The sequence below is a fragment of the Elephas maximus genome, chromosome 25 (genome assembly GCF_024166365.1).
Source record: "Elephas maximus indicus isolate mEleMax1 chromosome 25, mEleMax1 primary haplotype, whole genome shotgun sequence".
Taxonomy (NCBI): domain Eukaryota; kingdom Metazoa; phylum Chordata; class Mammalia; order Proboscidea; family Elephantidae; genus Elephas; species Elephas maximus.
In genome coordinates this window covers 15,492,652-15,510,191 of record NC_064843.1, presented here as the reverse complement: position 1 = coordinate 15,510,191, position 17,540 = coordinate 15,492,652, and the positions used below count along the sequence as shown (strand labels likewise).

At 41.1% G+C, this 17,540-nt stretch overlaps 1 long non-coding RNA gene across 1 annotated transcript in view; it reads left to right on the top strand.

Annotated features, from left to right (window-relative positions):
• LOC126067305 (uncharacterized) overlaps positions 1–16,534 on the top strand; it is a 38,683-nt gene extending 22,149 nt beyond the window's left edge. Inside the window, exon 4 of the long non-coding RNA XR_007515390.1 lies at positions 14,923–16,534. This is a non-coding gene — a long non-coding RNA (uncharacterized LOC126067305). The remainder of the gene's footprint in view (positions 1–14,922) is intronic.
• Positions 16,535–17,540: the final 1,006 nt, after the last annotated feature.

The window sequence follows — 17,540 nt, the reverse complement described above, 5'->3', positions numbered from 1 at the left end:
AATATTAGGTTCGGGGTATCCAAACAGGGTGGAACATAAAACAATGTGTGGTAGCAATGGAATACAAGATCACCCATGTTTTGAGAACGTCAAATTCTCAAAGAATCCAGACTTTCTGGGCCCTGAGAGTATTATCCTGAGATACCCTTTAAACCTTGAACCAAAACTATCCCCTGAAATCACCTTTTACCTAAATAACAGGTTAGCGCAAAACGTAAAGAATGTCACCCTTAAATACTGTGCTTTAAAAAAAAAAAATTATCTGCATGAGACCAAATGGACAACAGTTACTCTAAAGCATGGATGAGAAGTTTGAGGGGCAGTGAGGCTAAGTTAATGGGTGTAGAACAACTAGAATGGAAATAACGAGAAAGTTGACGCAATGTGAAGGATGTAGCCAATGTCACTGAACATTCTGCCTAGAAATTGTTGAATGGGAATCTGTTTTGCTGTGTATACTTTAACCAAAAATAGAATTAAAAAAAATTTTTTTTTTTTTTAAAAGATCCTCATGTTTTGGTAGAATTTTCTTGAAGCTGCAATGTGAAATTGGAGGAATGGTTTCCTGATATCACTGACTTCACCATGTGGCCACATTCAGGGGGCCGAAGAAGTCATGGTCAACTAAAGCTGGGTGTTTGTGAAGCTTCCTAAGATGCGGGTAGACTCCCTAGGAATGGAGTATTGGCAGGGTACAAGGTTCCTTCCCAACTCTTCCCTGCTGGTGCGGTTAATGTGCTATTTCCATTCAGAAGCCAAGATCTGGTTTGGCTTCCTTCCCAGAGTTGAGTCATGAATGGCAGTTTGGAGTCCTCCAAGGCTAAAGGTGTCTTTGTTCTGCTTCTCTATTACTGCTCCCCACTGATCTCAGTAACTGTCTAACAGGCATTTCCTTTTTGTCAGTACTTTGCCCTGTTTGTGTAAGTCAGGATCTCAAGTTATTCTATTTGCTCCTTTTTACTTATTTACTCATTCAGTAAGTGTCTATTATGATCCTACTATGGTGAAAGCAGTTTAAGGTGCTGGGAAATAGCAGAGAGCAAGATAGACAAGATCCTTGTTCTTTTAGGTTTTTGTTGAGGAGATCATAGTAAGGTGACATTATAGAGTAGCTTAGTGAGGGTGAGGGCGTAGTAACATCAGATGAGACAGTTCTCCCTAAATGTGTGATTTTTATGCTGAGACCTAAAGAATGAAAAGTCCCTGGGTGGTGCAAAGAATTAACATACTTGACTGCTAACCAAAAGTTTGGAGGTTTGAACCCACCCAGAGGCACCTTGGAGGAAAGGCCTGGCAATCTACTTCCTAAAAATCAGCCATTGAAAACTCTGTAGAGCACAGCTCTACTCTGACATGCAAGGAGTTGCCATGAGTCATAATTGACGGCTACTTGCTTAGTTAACGGCACTTGGGTTGGGTGGTTGTTAGTTAAAGAATGTAAAGGGTCCAGCAACGAAATGACCTGGAGGAGGGATGTTCTGGGTAAAGATATCACAAATGCAAAAGGTCCTGAGGCAGGAACGAGCTTGGCTTATTGAAGGAACAACAGCAGGGGCATCGATAACATCAGTGTGTGGCCATGCTTAGTGAGCAAGAGGGTAAGTGGTAGTCGATGGTTTCTGCGAGCACCAGGGGCCAGATTAGGTAGACCACGGTGAGGAGTTTGGATTTTACTCACTTATTCCCATCTAGCTGTTTTGTGCACGCCCTTCTCGCCTTACCCTTCCCAGTCTCCGTGATTCATCATTATAATCACTCCCTTGAAAACACCTATCCTTTTGTGTTAGTTATCTACTGCTGTGTAACAAACTACCTTAAAACATAGTGGCTACAAACAAGAAGCATTTATTATCTCATATCGCTTTTGTAGGTCAGGAGCCTGGGATGGCTCAGCTGGGTGATCTGGCTAAGGGCGTCTTATGAGGTTGCATTCAGGATGTTGGCTGGCACCGCAGCTACCTGAAGGCTTTACAGGGGTTGGGGGATTCACTTCCAGGTTGGCTCACACACATGCCTGGTTAGTCCTGGTTGTTGGCAGGAGGCCTCAGTTCCTTGGGATTTGGTTCTCTCCATAGGAGAGCATCCTTAGGACATGGTGGCTGGCTTCCCCCAGAGTCAACAATCCAAGAGAGTACAAGGTGAAAACCACAGTGTCCTTTATGACAGAGCCTTACAAGTCGCACACCATGGTTTTCATGATATCTCATTGGTCACAAAGTCAGCCCTGCTCAGTGTGAGAGAAAAAGGGACCCACAAGGGCATGAACACCAGAGGCAAGGATCATTAAAGGCCATTTTGGAGCTGGCCAACACACTCTATCACCCTCTTTTGTTCAAGTCTTGCAAAACCTCAGCCCTGGGAAATCCAGAGCTTTGCACCCATATTAGTTGAAAAGCATGCTAACTGGTCTCATTTTAAATTCATGATCCCACATATCCAATGGGATCTTCGTGCTGCCCAACAATCTTTCCACATTTCCCTGGTCAATTGACTCTTTTTCTAAGGTGATCTTTGCATATCTTCAGCTCTCACACACCATCTTCATCCTTCACTCTTAGTTGAAGGCTTTGCTTCTGCGAAAACAAAAGCTGTAAGATGAGCAATTCTACCGACCTAAATCAACAAATTACCAACTCAGCTGTACCCATACACTCTGCCTTCTTACCTGCCATCCTGGAGGGATAGTTTGTGCTTCTATACAACTAAGGTCAGTTCCTCCGTTTGTTCACTGAATCCCACCTGTTCGACCAGCTCAAGTGTGTATTTCAGCAATCATCCCTCTTTCTCCTACATCATCAATTCTTCCCTTTTTATTGACCCTTACCATTGTTATATGAACTTACTGTAATAACTTCCATCATAAAAACCAACAAACCAAACCCACTTCTCTGCTCTCCTGTACAGGAAAACTCGATACAGTTGTCTTTACTCCCTGGCTCCACTTCCTCTCCTCCATTCTCTCTTAAACTCATTTCCCGTAAAGCTTTTGACCTACCACCCATCAAAACCTCTCTAGTTATGGTCAGCAACACTCTCTGTGTCATCACATTCAATGAGCAGTTCCCAAACCTCATCTTTCTTGATCTGTCAACACTGTTTGATGCAGCAGATCACTTTACCTTCTTGAAGTTGTCCCTTCACTTGGCTTGAGGACACTGTGCTCTTTTGGTTGTTCTCCTATCTGACTGGCCACTTCTTCCCAGGGTGTGGTTCCTGGAAATCTCTAGGTACACTGTGTCCCAGGTGATGTCACCTAGTCTTGTGGCTGTGTATTTCACCCACATCTATATACATTCGTGATTCTAGACCTTTCTCTTGAGCTTCAGGCTCTATATCATGTTAACTCTTCATGTTCACTTGGAGGCCTGATAGGCAGTTCAATCTTTCATGCCTGTCTTAGTTATCTAGTGCTGCTATAACAGAAATACCACAAGTGATGGCTGTAACAAGGAGAAATTTATTCTCTCACAGTCCAGGAGGCTAGAAGTCTGAATTCAGGGCGTCGGCTCCAGGGAAAGAGTTTTTCTCTCTGTCAGGCCTGGGAGAAGGTCTTTGTCGTCAATCTTTCCCTGCTCTAGGAACTTCTCAGCGTAGGAACCCTGGGGCTAAAGGATGTGCTCTGCTCCAAAATATATCCCAAATTCTACCTATCACCTATCTCATCCATACCAATCTAGTGCAAGCTTCTACTGCTCTTGCCTGGACTATTCTAATAACCTCCCGATTAGTTTCTCTGCCTCTACTCTTGCCCTCCTATAGTCTATTCTGTTCACAATAACTAGATCATATAGCTCAAAATCCTCCAATAGCTTGCCTTTTCAATCAGCATTAAATGCCAACTCCTTCCCATGGCTACAGAGCTCAATATGAGCTCCTTCCTGATCCCTCCTGCCAGAATCTCTTACAATTTTCTCTTGTGTTTCCTCTGCTCCCACCACACAGTCCTCCCACGTCTTTCTTTATCATGAAGAGAGTGCTTTCTGCCTCATGCCTTCATGCTCACTGTTCTTTTGACCTGAAATATTCTTCCCCTAGGAATCCACTGGCTTGCTTTCTCATGTGATTCAGGTCTCTGCTCCAATGTCTCCTTGTCAGAGAGGACTTCCCTGCCCACTGTATCTAAAGTGCAGACCGGGCCCTCCGACATTCCTCATTTCCTTACCCTGCTTTCTTTTTTGTTCGTAACAGTTATCAAGGCTGAACACATGATACAATATATATGATATGATATTATGGAGCCCTGCTGGTGCAATGGTTAAGGGCTTGGTTGCTAGGAGAAAGGTTGGTGGTTCCAACCCACCCATTCAAACCCATCCATTGGTTCCATGGGAGAAAGACTTGGTGATTGGCTCCCTTAAAGATTTAAAAAAAAAAAAAAAAGTTTTTTTTTTTTTTTTTTAATCTTTGAAAGTTACAGCCTAGAAAATCCTATGGGACAGTTCTGTTCTATCACATGGAGTCCCTAGGGGTTGGAATCAATTGGACAGTGGACAACAGCAACATATTATATTTATATTATATTACGTTACAGTACCTTACATTCTCTCTCACCCGTCTAGAATATAAACTTTATGAAGGCAGAGGCTTTTTGTGTGTGTGTGTGTGTGTTTTAGAGGAAAGTTTACCATGCAAATTAGTTTGGCAGGAACTTTTTTGCTGACTGGTAAATCCTCAGATCCTGGAATAGAGCCTGGTACATGGTAAGCGTTCAGTAAATATTTATCAAGTCAGTGAATTGACTACCTGCCTTGCCCTTCTTTCCTTCTTTTCCTTCCTTTCCATTTTTATGTTTTTCTCTCTTCAAATTCCATTTCCCCCTTCATTTTCACTTCACTCTCAGTTATATTAGAAAAATATGTTTATTTGAAGACCTTTGAAGAGAAGATTCAATGTAATCCTTGAAATTATTATAAATATAAAAAGCACAATCACAACCACACATAATTTATGGCTCAAAATAAAAAAAACAGTTGAAATTTTAGAGTTAATTCTGTGGGAGGGATAACCAGATTAATATACTCCTGCATTGTTTCAACTAGAGATCTAAAGTTATTGAATTTTTAATTAAGATAACATAAAAGGGAGACTCTAAAAATTGACCTGTGTCTGTAAGAGAAAGTAACTTGCTTTTTCATATATTTTTTAACAAGTTAATATGGGTTAAAAATTCTATTATAAACTTCTTAGTAATGAGAGGAAAAAATTATTCTGGTGTTCCCCCCCACCCCCATGTTTTACTTCTATTTTCCCTCTTTGTCTTCCTTTTAAATATTTTTCTTTAGTCAATACTTTGTTCTTTGTTCAGAAAAAAAACTTCCCTACGATGCTTTATTAAGCTCAGCCAGACCACCAAAACCCAAGGCCTTCGAATTAATTCTGACTCATAGCAAGCTACCGCATAGGATTTCTGAGGCTGTAAAGCTCTAAAAAAGCAGACTGACTGCCACATCTTTCTCTGGAGAAGCTGCTGGTGGTTTCAAACTGCCTACCTTTCAGTCAGCAGTCGATCGCTTTAACCACTGTGCCACCAGGGCTCCTTTTATTACCCCAGTGTTCTCAAAATCACACGCCTACAGAAGCAGGCAAGTAACATAATTGAGAGAAGTACAAAGAACAACAAAAAAACCCAATAAAAAACAGTGTCAAAAGGGGAGGGGCCTACCTGTCTCAACAGGAACCTGGAAACCACTACTTGGTGCCAACTCTTGGCTTCCAGATGGAAATGCAGATTCAATGTCATCAGGCCTTCCGATTTTTCAAGAAAAGCCTAAAACCTGAATTTCTACAATTAGCCTAATTGAAAGTAATAAACATTGCGAAGACCAGAACAAACATGAAAAAAAAAAAAAAAAAACATGAGTGCAGGAAAATTCAGCTGGTAGTTTTTGACCTCTGATTTAGGTAGATATTAAAACCAAGGTTTCAAACTGGTTTGTTCTGGTTCCACCCTCTGGTGAGAATTTGCATTTCCATCCCAGATACACTGAATCAGAATCTACATTTTAACAAGATCAGGTTCAAAGCCCTGATTAAAACAAGCTCTAGTAGCTAGCTGATATTCCGTATGTTCCTATCAGCTAAGACGTGATGAGGAGCATGTGGGCAAGGTTAAGGGAAAACTATTAGAGGAAGGAAAGCCAAATGTTTGTTTAAAAAAAAAAAATGCCATCAAGTCAAGTCCAACTCATAGCAACCCTATAGGACAGAGTTTCCAAGGAGTGGCTGATGGATTTGAACTGCTGACCTTCTGGTTAGCAGTCAAGCTCTTTAAACACTTTGCCACTTTTATGGCCAGAAAATTCCGTGTGGGTCTATCAAGTTGAGTGTGTGCACAGATATGTGTGTATTTGTGTGTGTGTGTTTAAAATAATAGCCATAATTATAATGCAGTTGTGTATTATAGTTGAATCAGTGGCCTCGGAAACATCTCAACCACCTACAAAACATAACTTAGCTACTGACTGTTCTGATCAGGGCCACAGTAGATGAACCCTGACAGAATGGGAGAAAAATATGGAACAGCACCTGAAATTCCTAAAAAGAAACAAACAAACCAGACGTACTGGACTGGTTGAGACTGGAGGGCTCCCCAAGACTATTGCCCTGAGTTACTATTCAAACCTTGAATGGAAACCAAGGCTTCAAACTAGTTCCTTCCGGTTTGAACCCCTGCCTAACAAGTTCCCGGGGGATGCTAATGCCCCTGGCTAGGGACCAACCCTGAGAACCAGTAGTACAGCAGTGGTGCTCAAAATTTATTACACAAAAGAATCACCTGGGGGATCTTCTTAAAATCTGGATTCTGATCCAGTATATCTGGGGGTGGAAAGGCAAATTCTCAGTAGAGGTTCAAACCAGAACGAACTGGTTCGAAGCCCAAACCAAAAGTAACCCCTGAGGTCACCTTGTAGCTAAATAACAAATTGGCTCAAAAAATAATGAATGTCACCCATAAGCACTGTACTCCTTTAAAAAATGGTCAACAATTACATCGAAATAAAGACAAAACTGTAACGGGACAAGGAACCTAGATTAATGGAAACGGAACAACTGGAACGAAAATTAAGAAGTGTTTACACATGGTGAAGCCTGTAACCAATATCACTGAACAGCTTGTGTAGAAATTGTTGAATGGGAACCTAAACTGCTGTGGAAACCTTCCTGGAAAACATAATGAAATATTATTAAACAAACAAAAACCATAATATAATGTGGTGAGTCACAAATGTAGCCATAGGTCGTCTTGTCCTGGGGTAGCAGTGTTTTCAGGGGATTCTCTACAAATAACATGAGTTGAAAAGAAAAGGCTACTGAACACCAGCATCAGATTCTAGAGACCCAAGTCCACCTCAGGTGTGCGGCCGTTGTGTGAACTAGTTGTACCACCCCCATCCACGTGGTGGTGGGTTAATGAGGATGCCCCTGGGTGAGCCACTCCCAGGTTCTTCTGCATTTTATACAGACAGCCCTCGCTTTGCACATACCTGCTAATCAAAGCCTGTGCTTACGGGAACTGCACAGTTTCGTGGAAACTGAGATTTGACCTTTTTCCCGTGAAACAGTGCAATGTGAGGGCTGCCTGTAAGTGGAGGCAGCTTGCCTTCCCATCCCTTTCAGATTTGAACTCAAACTGACTGTGGTTGTTTTTGTGTGCCATCGAGTCGATTCTGACTTATAGCGACTGTATAGGTCTGTTGGGTTTCCAAGGCTGTAATCTTTATGGAAGTAGACTGACACATTTTTCTCCCACAGAGCAGCTGGTGGGCTTGAAATGCCAAGCTTTAAGTTAACAGATGAGCACTTAACTACTGTGTCACCAGGACTCCTGAAATTGATGTAGTGTCTACTATTTCTATTGATGTATTTATTTACTTATGTGTTTATTTTCAGATACTCACTTGGGGACATAAATCACAGTGGCTGTGAGCACAGGCTTTGGGGTCATAAAGCATATTGGGTTCAAAGACCAGGCCTTATTAGTTCCATGACCTAGGATACATATTTTAACTTTAAGCTTTTTTTTTCAAAATAGCAAAACTGTGATAATTCTTGCTCCCACCTCCCAGGCTGATATGGCGGTTAAAATGAGATAAGGCTTACTACAAACTTAGCCATAATAGTTGACTCACAAATTCTCAATGTATGTTACTAGCCGCTGCCTTTTATTATTGCTGCTGAGCATAGCTACTCCTTGAAGTGTTTCGTACAGTTTGGAGATTGTCTAACATTTCTGGGAAACCAAACATAGAGTCAATTCAGACTGGAGGGACCGTGAGCTTGGTGGTCTACACATAATGCATACAGGTAATGCATATTCAGGATGTCAGATGCCCAGGACTGTAATAAAAAATTCCCTTTGGGTTTGGTAAAGTTTGGCAGGCTCGCCATTCATCCTCAGATGAGCAATGAGCCAAGCATTGAGACAGCTCAATAGGAGCATGTAAGTTCATCCCAAATGCAAAAATCTAATCTACTCACAAAGTCAAAGAATGAGCTGATGACTCAGGTATTTATATCAAAAAGTGTTAAAAGATTATTTGGAACACGGTGGAGGCCAAGAAACAGGATTTCAAATCTATTCCCAAATTATATTTCTCATGAGTCTTTTAGGAAATGAAACTAATGGATTTTCAAAGGTCATACATTTATTCAACTGAGCTTTTTGAGCACCTGTGATGTGCTAGGTCCTAAACTAGCTCCTGGCAAGGTAGGCAAGAAAAGACTGCCTGAGCTCCAGCTTCCATGGCGTCCAAAATCTAAGTCAACAACTAGAATGAGCACATAGCTGTTATTACTCTATTTTGAGCCTTAACTTCCTACAAGGTGCTAGAAATTACCAGAAAATTGAAAGGTTTCCATTTATGTATTCAAATGTATTAGGAAACCCTGGTGGCACAGTGGTTAAAGCGTTATGGCTGCCAGCCAAAGGGTCGGCAGTTCGAATCCGCCAGGTGCTCCTTGGAAACTCTATGGGGCAGTTCTACTTTGTCCTATAGGGTTGCTATGGGTCGGAATCAACTTGACGGCACTGGGTTTTTTTTTTTTTTTTCAAATGAATAGAATTAGTGGTAGGCAGAAAAAAAAATTTTTTTTTGTTTTTTCCATAACACTTGCACCTGGTTCATCAGAAGCTTCCTAGGAATGGGGGAAAAAAAAAATGCATAAACTTGTTGAAACAAAGGTGTTTCCCGAAGCCATTGTCTGGAACTGGATTACCACACAAAGTAGCTTGAGCAATAAAATGATCACAAGTCACTTTTCTCATTTGGATTTCTGAGTGCTGATACAAGATTCATGAGAACTACTTGTACAGTAAGGTAAGATCCTTAGTAAAGAATAGATCCCCAAAACAATTTCAACACTGGCATGGAAATTCATACATTCTCTAAGCTTTGCTTCAAAGGCAGGTGAAATTCCTTCTGAATTGGGTAAATGGAATGCATTCTGGCAACTGTTTGTACCCTTTGTTACAATTAATGTGGGTCATAGTTTGGTCAGCCTAATCTGGTCTGGCAAGCCAGTTCTTTGTTCCATTGCTAACACATAGTGCGGATTTCAATTGCCAGCAACTAATAATGCATTCCCCAATATCCTGGAAAGCTCACGACTGCCAGCATAGATGTCTTTAAAGTTGTATGTATAGGGCTCTAGAAGACAATGAAGTTGCTATGACCCAAAACATGATATTTTCAAACATCTCATATGCATGCAAAAACTGGATAAGGAAGACCAAAGAAGAATCGATGCCTTTGAATTATGGTGTTGGTGAAGAATATTGAATATACCATGGACTGCCAGAAGAATGAACGAATCTGTCTTGGAAGAAGTACAGCCAGCATGTTCCTTAGAAGCAAGAATGGTGAGACTTTGTCTCACCTACTTTGGACATGTCATAAGGAGGGACCAGTCCCTGGAGAAGGACATCATGCTTGGTAAAGTAGAGGGTCAGTGAAAGAGAGGAAGGCCCTCAATGAGATGAATTGACAAAGTGGCTGCAACAGTGGGCTCAAGTGTAACAATGATTGTGAGGATGGTGCAGGACTGAGCTGTGTCTTGTTCTGTTGTACGTGGGGTCACTATGAGTCGGAACCGCTTAGATGGCCCTAATAACAACAATCTTGAAATTTGCTTAACACAATGAATGGCTGATGGTCGGTGCTCTAGCAATGCTTATGAAATAAATAAACATTGTTGTTAGATGAGTGAGGGTCTTTTTCAAATCAAAGAATTCTTTTTTTTCTGGTTCATACCTTAGACATTCTAAGGTTTGGGAATGAATCCTAAGGTTCATGATATGTGGGCTCTTGGCATTTTGCTGATGTTGGAGTTAGGATCATGACAGTTACAAGGTGGGGCTGAGTAGAAGTCACTTAATTAGAAAGAAAGCCTGGGTGATTTCCCAGCTTGCTTTTCTTGCAGCTTTTGTAGTTTGTCAGGACCAGGACTAGGGTGAGGCAAGTGAGGCACTCACCTTGGTGCAAAATCTGAGCTGTTGCCAAAAAGCTCAGTTGTCAAGATAAATATTTTTAATGCAGTTATTTAAATCATCAAATCTGCCTGGCCCGTGGTTTTTTCAGTAAGCTTTGTCAGAAGTTTACCACTTAGTAAATTCCGTAAACGCTCATCAAGTATTTAAAAGGGTTATTACTTAATGTTTACCTTTTTGTGCCTTTTGATTTATATTTACAGGGGATACTTTGTACCAAAGGACTATTCACAAATGTGAGCAATTGTGAGGTTAGGAGAATTTTTCCATCGAAGGGGTCAGCACTAGTTGGAATGGGACCTATGACAACTTGTTTGGGGACAGTTTGATATGCAAAACCAGGTCTGAAAGTGACGTCTTGGTTGCTAACTTGTCTTCTCTTATTCGTCAGGCTCTTAGTCCTTCCTAATCCACACGATTTGCACCAAAATGTTAGAAACTAAAAATATACTCCTTAAACTAGTGATTTTTGAAGGAAAATACTCCAAGTCTTATTTTTAATGCTTAACGTTGTACAAGTCAGAGGAAAAAAAAAATAAGAATAGATAAAAGCATATAAAAATAATGTATAGACAAAATAAGAATAAGTAAAAAGAAATAAATATAGAAATGAAAACATAATGAAATACAAAAAGGAAAACCAACACTTTGTTCTTTGAAAAGACTAAAAACAGGCCTTTGAAAAGACACAGAGAAGGTGTACAAATATGCAATGGTAACAATAAAAAAAATTATACCCACAATTATTGTAGATGTTTAAAAAATCTTAGCATAGTGAGAAACTATGTGCCAATAAATTTATAAATCTAAATGAGATTGGTAATTTTCTAGAAAAAATATGTAAATTACTTAAACTGACCCAAGAACAAAAAGAATATTTGCATAAACCAATAGCTGTTAAAAGGAATTGAATCAAAAAACCAAACCCATTGCCATCGAGTCAGTTCTGACTCATAGCGACCCTGTAGAAATGGTAAACACCTCCATTCCCAAGCCAAGGCTGGCTCCAGGTGTGTGATAAACTCAGGTAGTCACCCGGGAACCCATACTTAGAAGGATCCTGTGCTTGGCCTAACGCTGTACTATGGCCATCTTGAAATTCTTTATTTTTAACAGGGAGTGCCTCATTTTAATTTTATATTGTTGTTGTGTGCCATCGAGTTGATTCCAACTTCCCGTGACCCTATAGGATGGAGTAGAACTGCCCCACAGGGTTTCCAAGGCTGTAATCTTTATGGAAGCAGACTGCCACATCCTCCTCCTGTGGAGCAGCTGGTGGATTTGAACCACCAACCTTTCAGTTAGCAGCTGAGTGTTTTAACCACAGCACCACCAGGTCACCTTAACTTTATATTGGACCCTGCAGATTATGTAGCTGGTCTGCCCATGCCTAGATAGTTTTATAGGTGAATTTTATAACTAACTTTTAAGTACAGATAATCCCTAGGTTAACAAAGCTTTTCTGAAAACGGGAAACGAGGCAAGTTACTCAGTTCATTTTACAAGACCAGTGTAACTTTGAGAGCTTCCATGGTCTCTTGGTCAAGGTCATTTAGAAATTTCATCAGGTCTGCCAGAACGCGTAGTCATTCATTACCTAAGAAGTTTGATATTGACTTATACAATTGAAATGCTCACTTCCCAAATGAAGTTGTTTTCTGACTTTTGTTGTTCCGGTCCCAACAAGAAACATGCCAGATAAGCTCATCTTAAATTCATCTGGGTTAGTTGATGAGTTAACTATTTTAAGCTCTTCCGGCACTTGTATACTTTTAAAGTCTTAATAGGAATTTTTTCCAGGTCATTCGCTAGTGAACCTTGGAAAGATTTGGTAAATTGATTTAATGCTTGCCCAAAGTGAGACTCAGCGCCTTTCTCCAGAAGCTCTAAGTTAAAAAACGAACCAAAAAACAAGATGATGGGATTAGTCTCTGGGGTCACGTTAGAAACAGAATGACAACATATTTATTTTATTCTGATGTTTCTATAGTTCTGTTCTAACCAACACCATGGGCTCTAGAAAGGCATCTCATGTGCCAATCTTTATGGCCTTCAAGCTTATGGTATGAATTTGGCTGCTCATTTTAATTAATAATTTACTTCTGTTATTTAATGAAAACCAAAAGCCACTTCATTGACGCCTCAAACACATCAGTGGCTCTCTTCTCATTCAATTCCCTGTTTTCTTTCTTTCTTTGATTTATACATTTTCAATGAGAAGTGAGATTATTCATATGTGGCTTTTTCCTCCAGCCAAAGTGGATCTGGAATTAAAAATTTTTAAGAACAACTATGTCTTAGTCGTCTAGTGCTGCTATAACAGAAATACCACAAGCGGATGGCTTTAACAAAGAGAAATTTATTTCTTCATAGTAAAAAAAAAAAGGTAGGCTAAAAGTCCAAATTCAGGGTGTCAGCTCCAGCAGAAGGCTTTCTCTCTCTGTCGGACTTCTCATCAATCTTTCCCCGGACTAGGAGCCTCTCTGTGCAGGGACCCCGGGTCCAAAGGATGTGCTCTGCTCCCGGGACTGCTTTCTTGGTGGTATGAGGTTCCCAACTCTCTCCTTGCTTTCCTTTCCTTTTTATCTCTCGAGAGATAAAAGGTGGTGCAGGCCACGCCCCAGGGAAACTCCCTTTATATTGGATCAGGAATGTGACCTGGGTAAGGGTATTATAATCCCACCCTAATTCTCTTTAACATAAAATTACAATCACAAAATGAAGGACAACCACACTATACTGGAAATTATGGCCCAGCCAAATTGATACATTTTTGGGGTTTTTTTTATCATTTTTATTGTGCTTTAAGTGAAAGTTTACAAATCAAGTCAGTTTTTCACACAAAAACCCATATACACCTTGCTACACACTCCCAATTACTCTCCCCCTAATGAGATAGCCCGCTCTCCCCCTCCACTCTCTCTTTTTGTGTCCATTTCATCAGCGTCTAACACCTTCCACCCTCTCATCTCCCCTCCAGGCAGGAGATGCTAACATAGTCTCAAGTGTCCACCTGACCCAAGAAGCTCACTCCTCACCAGCATCCCTCTCCAGCCCATTGTCCAGTCCAATCCATGTCTGAAGAGTTGGCTTCGGGAATGGTTCCTGTCCTGGGCCAGCAGAAGGTCTGGGACCATGACCACCGGGGTCCTTCTAGTCTCAGTCAGACCATTAAGTCTGGTCTTATGAGAATTTGGGGTCTGCATCCCACTGTTCTCCTGCTCCCTCAGGGGTTCTCTGTTGTGTTCCCTGTCAGGGCAGTCATTGGTTGTAGCCGGGCACCATCTAGTTCTTCTGGTCTCAGGATGATGTAGTCTCTGGTTCATGTGGCCCTTTCTGTCTCTTGGGCTCGTAATCACTTGGTATCCTTGATGTTCTTCATTCTCCTTTGATCCAGGTGGGTTGAGACCAATTGATGTATCTTAGATGGCTGCTTGCTAGCATTTAAGACCCCAGACGCTATTCTTCAAAGTGGGATGCAGAATGTTTTCTTAATAGATTTTATTATGCCAATTGACTTAGATGTCCCCTGAAACCATGGTCCCCAGACCCCTGCCCCTGCTACACTGGCCTTCGAAGCATTCAGTTTATTCAGGGAACTTCTTTGCTTTTGGTTTAGTCCTATTGTGCTGACCTCCCCTGTATTGTGTGCTGTCTTTCCCTTCACCTAAAGTAGTTCTTATCTACTATCTAGTGAATGCCCCTCTCCCACCCCCCCTTTCCCCTCTTGTAACCACAAAAGAATGTTTTCTTCTCAGTTTAAACTATTTCTCAAGTTCTTATAATAGTGGTCTTATACAATATTTGTTCTTTTGCAACTGACTAATTTCACTCAGCATAATGCCTTCCAGGTTCCTCCATGTTATGAAATGTTTCACAGATTCCTCACTGTTCTACATCAATGCATAGTATTCCATTGTGTGAATATACCATAATTTATTTATCCATTCATCCATTGATGGGCACCTTGGTTGCTTCCATCTTTTTGCTATGATACACACATTTTTGGGGGGAGGTAATTCAATTCATGAAAAACTACCTCAGGTTATCTTCTAAAAGTTAGGTATTTAAAAAAACTCTATTTGGAAAGAATAAATAAATCTCAGCTTGGAAAGTTGAACGAGCTGGACCCCCTAATGAATTACACTGCAGAAAATAGAGAATTTCCAGGAGGGAATAAGGAGCAACTTTTGTACCATGAGAAGAGAATTCCTTCATTGCTAACAAGTGTGCAAAAGCCTATCCAAAAGTAAGGGGTTAATAGATATTTGCTGGGTAAATTAATGAATGATATTGATTCTTATGGTTAATTCAGGACTTTTAGGTTCCTGAATTGAAATGAGGAAAAAGTTATAAAGCTTTTATTATTCAAGTATGCATGGTCAACTCTTGGCTTCATATTAGTGTTGACCTCTAGGCCTCTTTTTTTCCCACAGCACGGGACACCTCCATCAGCACACCCCTCAAGGTGTACGAAAAGTATCATTTTCACTAAAGCAAAACAAATTTGGGAGGAGAAAGCTTCTACTCTTCAAATCTCCTGATTAATTCTACAGCATAGATACCCGAGAGCTGATGCACCTTGGAAGGCCCACGTGCAAGGCATCTTGATGATTAAGAGTTCTGCAAATATTTTCTTAAAGCTGATAAAGGGAGGTTCTGCAGGACAGGACAATCAGGGGGCAGCGATAAGTGATTATGTCACTTGGGTCAATGTCCAATCTAGGAGATAAAAGCAAACTCAACAAATTAGGCTGAATTATAAATGGAGCCCTGGCTTTCAACCAATATTGTTCAATACTTGCCGATAGATTGATTGACTGACCCACTGGCAGATTCTTTAAGGCCTACGAAGTATGGAGAAATGAGCAAGTCTCTGGGGTCAGACAGATCTGGATTTGAGTCCTAGTCTTCTGCTCACTGTGTTTCCCCTAAGCAAGATATTTTTTTTAAGGAGCCCTAGTGGCTCAGTGGTTAAGAGCTACCACAACTAACCAAAAGGTCTGCAGTTCAAGTCTACCAGTTGCTCCATGGAAACCCTATGGGGCAGTTCTACTCTGTCCTATAGTGTCAATATAAGTCAAAATCAACTTGAAGGCAATCGGTTTTGGATTTTAAGCCTATTAAAAAGGGGCCTTGGTGGTGCAATGGTTAAACACTTGGCTACTAACCAAAGCTTGGTGGTTTGAACCCACCCAGTGGTTCTGTGGGAAAAAGACCTGATGATCTGCTTCTGTAAAAATGACAGCCTTGAAAACCCTGTGGGGTAGTTCTACCCTGTCACATGGGATCACTGTGAGTTGAAAATCAACTTGATGGCAACTAACAACAACAAAGCTGTTTAAAAAATAGGAAGACTTCACTCTTCTTGGCAAGGCTATGTGGGGAATAGTTGGGACAAGGTATATGAAAGTGCCTAGAACACACTTAATAAACGTGGCTGTTAGTTGCCATCAAATGGGCACTAATTCATGGTGACTCCACATATAACAGAATGAAGCATTGCCGGGCCCTGCACCGTCTTCATGATCACTGGTAAGCTTGAGTCCATTGTTGTGGCCACTGTGTATTTTGAGTGTCTTCCAATCTAGGGAAATCATCTCCCAACACTATAACGGACAATATTCAATTGTGATCCATAGGATTTTCACTGGCTAATTTTCAGTAGTAAATCACCAGGCCTTTCTGCCTAGTTTGTCTTCATCTAGAAGCTCTGCTGAAGCCTGTCTACCCTGGGAGACCCTACTGGTATTTGAAATATCAGTGGCATAGCTCCCAGCATCACAGCAAGACGCCAGCCAGCACAGTAGGACAGACTAACAGACAGGTGGTCGTTCTATTAGATACCGCACTTCACTTCGTGAGAGGAATCCAACGAGATTCCCTAAAAGCCCAAGGAAAGTTTTAGTAAGTTTCTAGGGTGTGCAAAATAGAGGTTGGAAATGAGTTGTGGCAGATAATGTAAGAGTGAGGGAGGCTGGGTCAGGATACACGGGCGGTGAGGTCTGAGAGACAGGCATACCCAAGCGAGCAGCCAGCTCCAGCTGACAGCCTACAAACCAGATTTTCTGTTTTTCAATTCCCCAGAAATTGGAGAATGTATGTCAAGCTTTTTAAATACCTGATCTCTATTGTGAGCTCAGAATGTACCAGAAACCTTCTAAGAGTTTTAATGTATTGTATTAAAATGTATTTCCCTAACAACTCTATGCGTTGTGTGTTGTGATCACTGTGAAGGATCAATAGCACTCACTATCGCCCGAAATGGAAAAAAATGATAATTTTCTTATTTCCATCAAATCTCCTAGGGCCTATTCTATGAGTAGACACAACTGATTGTGTTTGTATTTCCAGATGTTTCTGTTGTATCTTATTTTCCCTATTTGGACCCAGAACATTTCATTTGACATTCTCTGTCCTTATGAAACCCTAGTGGCGTAGTGGTTAAGTGCTATGGCTGCTAACTAAAAAGTCAGCAGTTTGAATCCACCAGGCGCTCCTTGGAAACTCTATGGGGCAGTTCTACTTTGTCCTATAGGGTTGCTATGAGTTGGAATCAACCCGACGGCAACAGGTTTTTTTTTGGGGGGGGGGGCGTCCTTATAAAGATAGCTGTTTCATTTTTGCCCCTTGGGTACAGAAATATGAGTTTCACATTACCCCTGCCCTGTGCCAAGCACTGAGCTAGGTACATTTCACATTTTCTAACCCTCATGAGAACACATTTGCACCAGATATGTTAGCCTCCATTTATAGCTGAGGCTCAGAGAGTTTAAGTAAATTCCTCAAGTCACACAGCTGGGAAACAGCTGCTCCAGGATTAAACCCTGGGTTCAGTTAACTCCACAGTCCGTGTTTTTTCCACTAACCCCAGCATAGAATTTACAGTCACGGAACTCAGACGTTTCATTAGAGAGTAGGGGCATTTGGGGATTTAGGTTTTAACATCACCTAAGCAATGCAAGGAAACCCTGGTGGTGTAGTGGTTAAGTGCTACGGCTGCCAACCAAAGGGTCGGCAGTTCGAATCCACCAGGCGCTCCTTGGAAACTCTA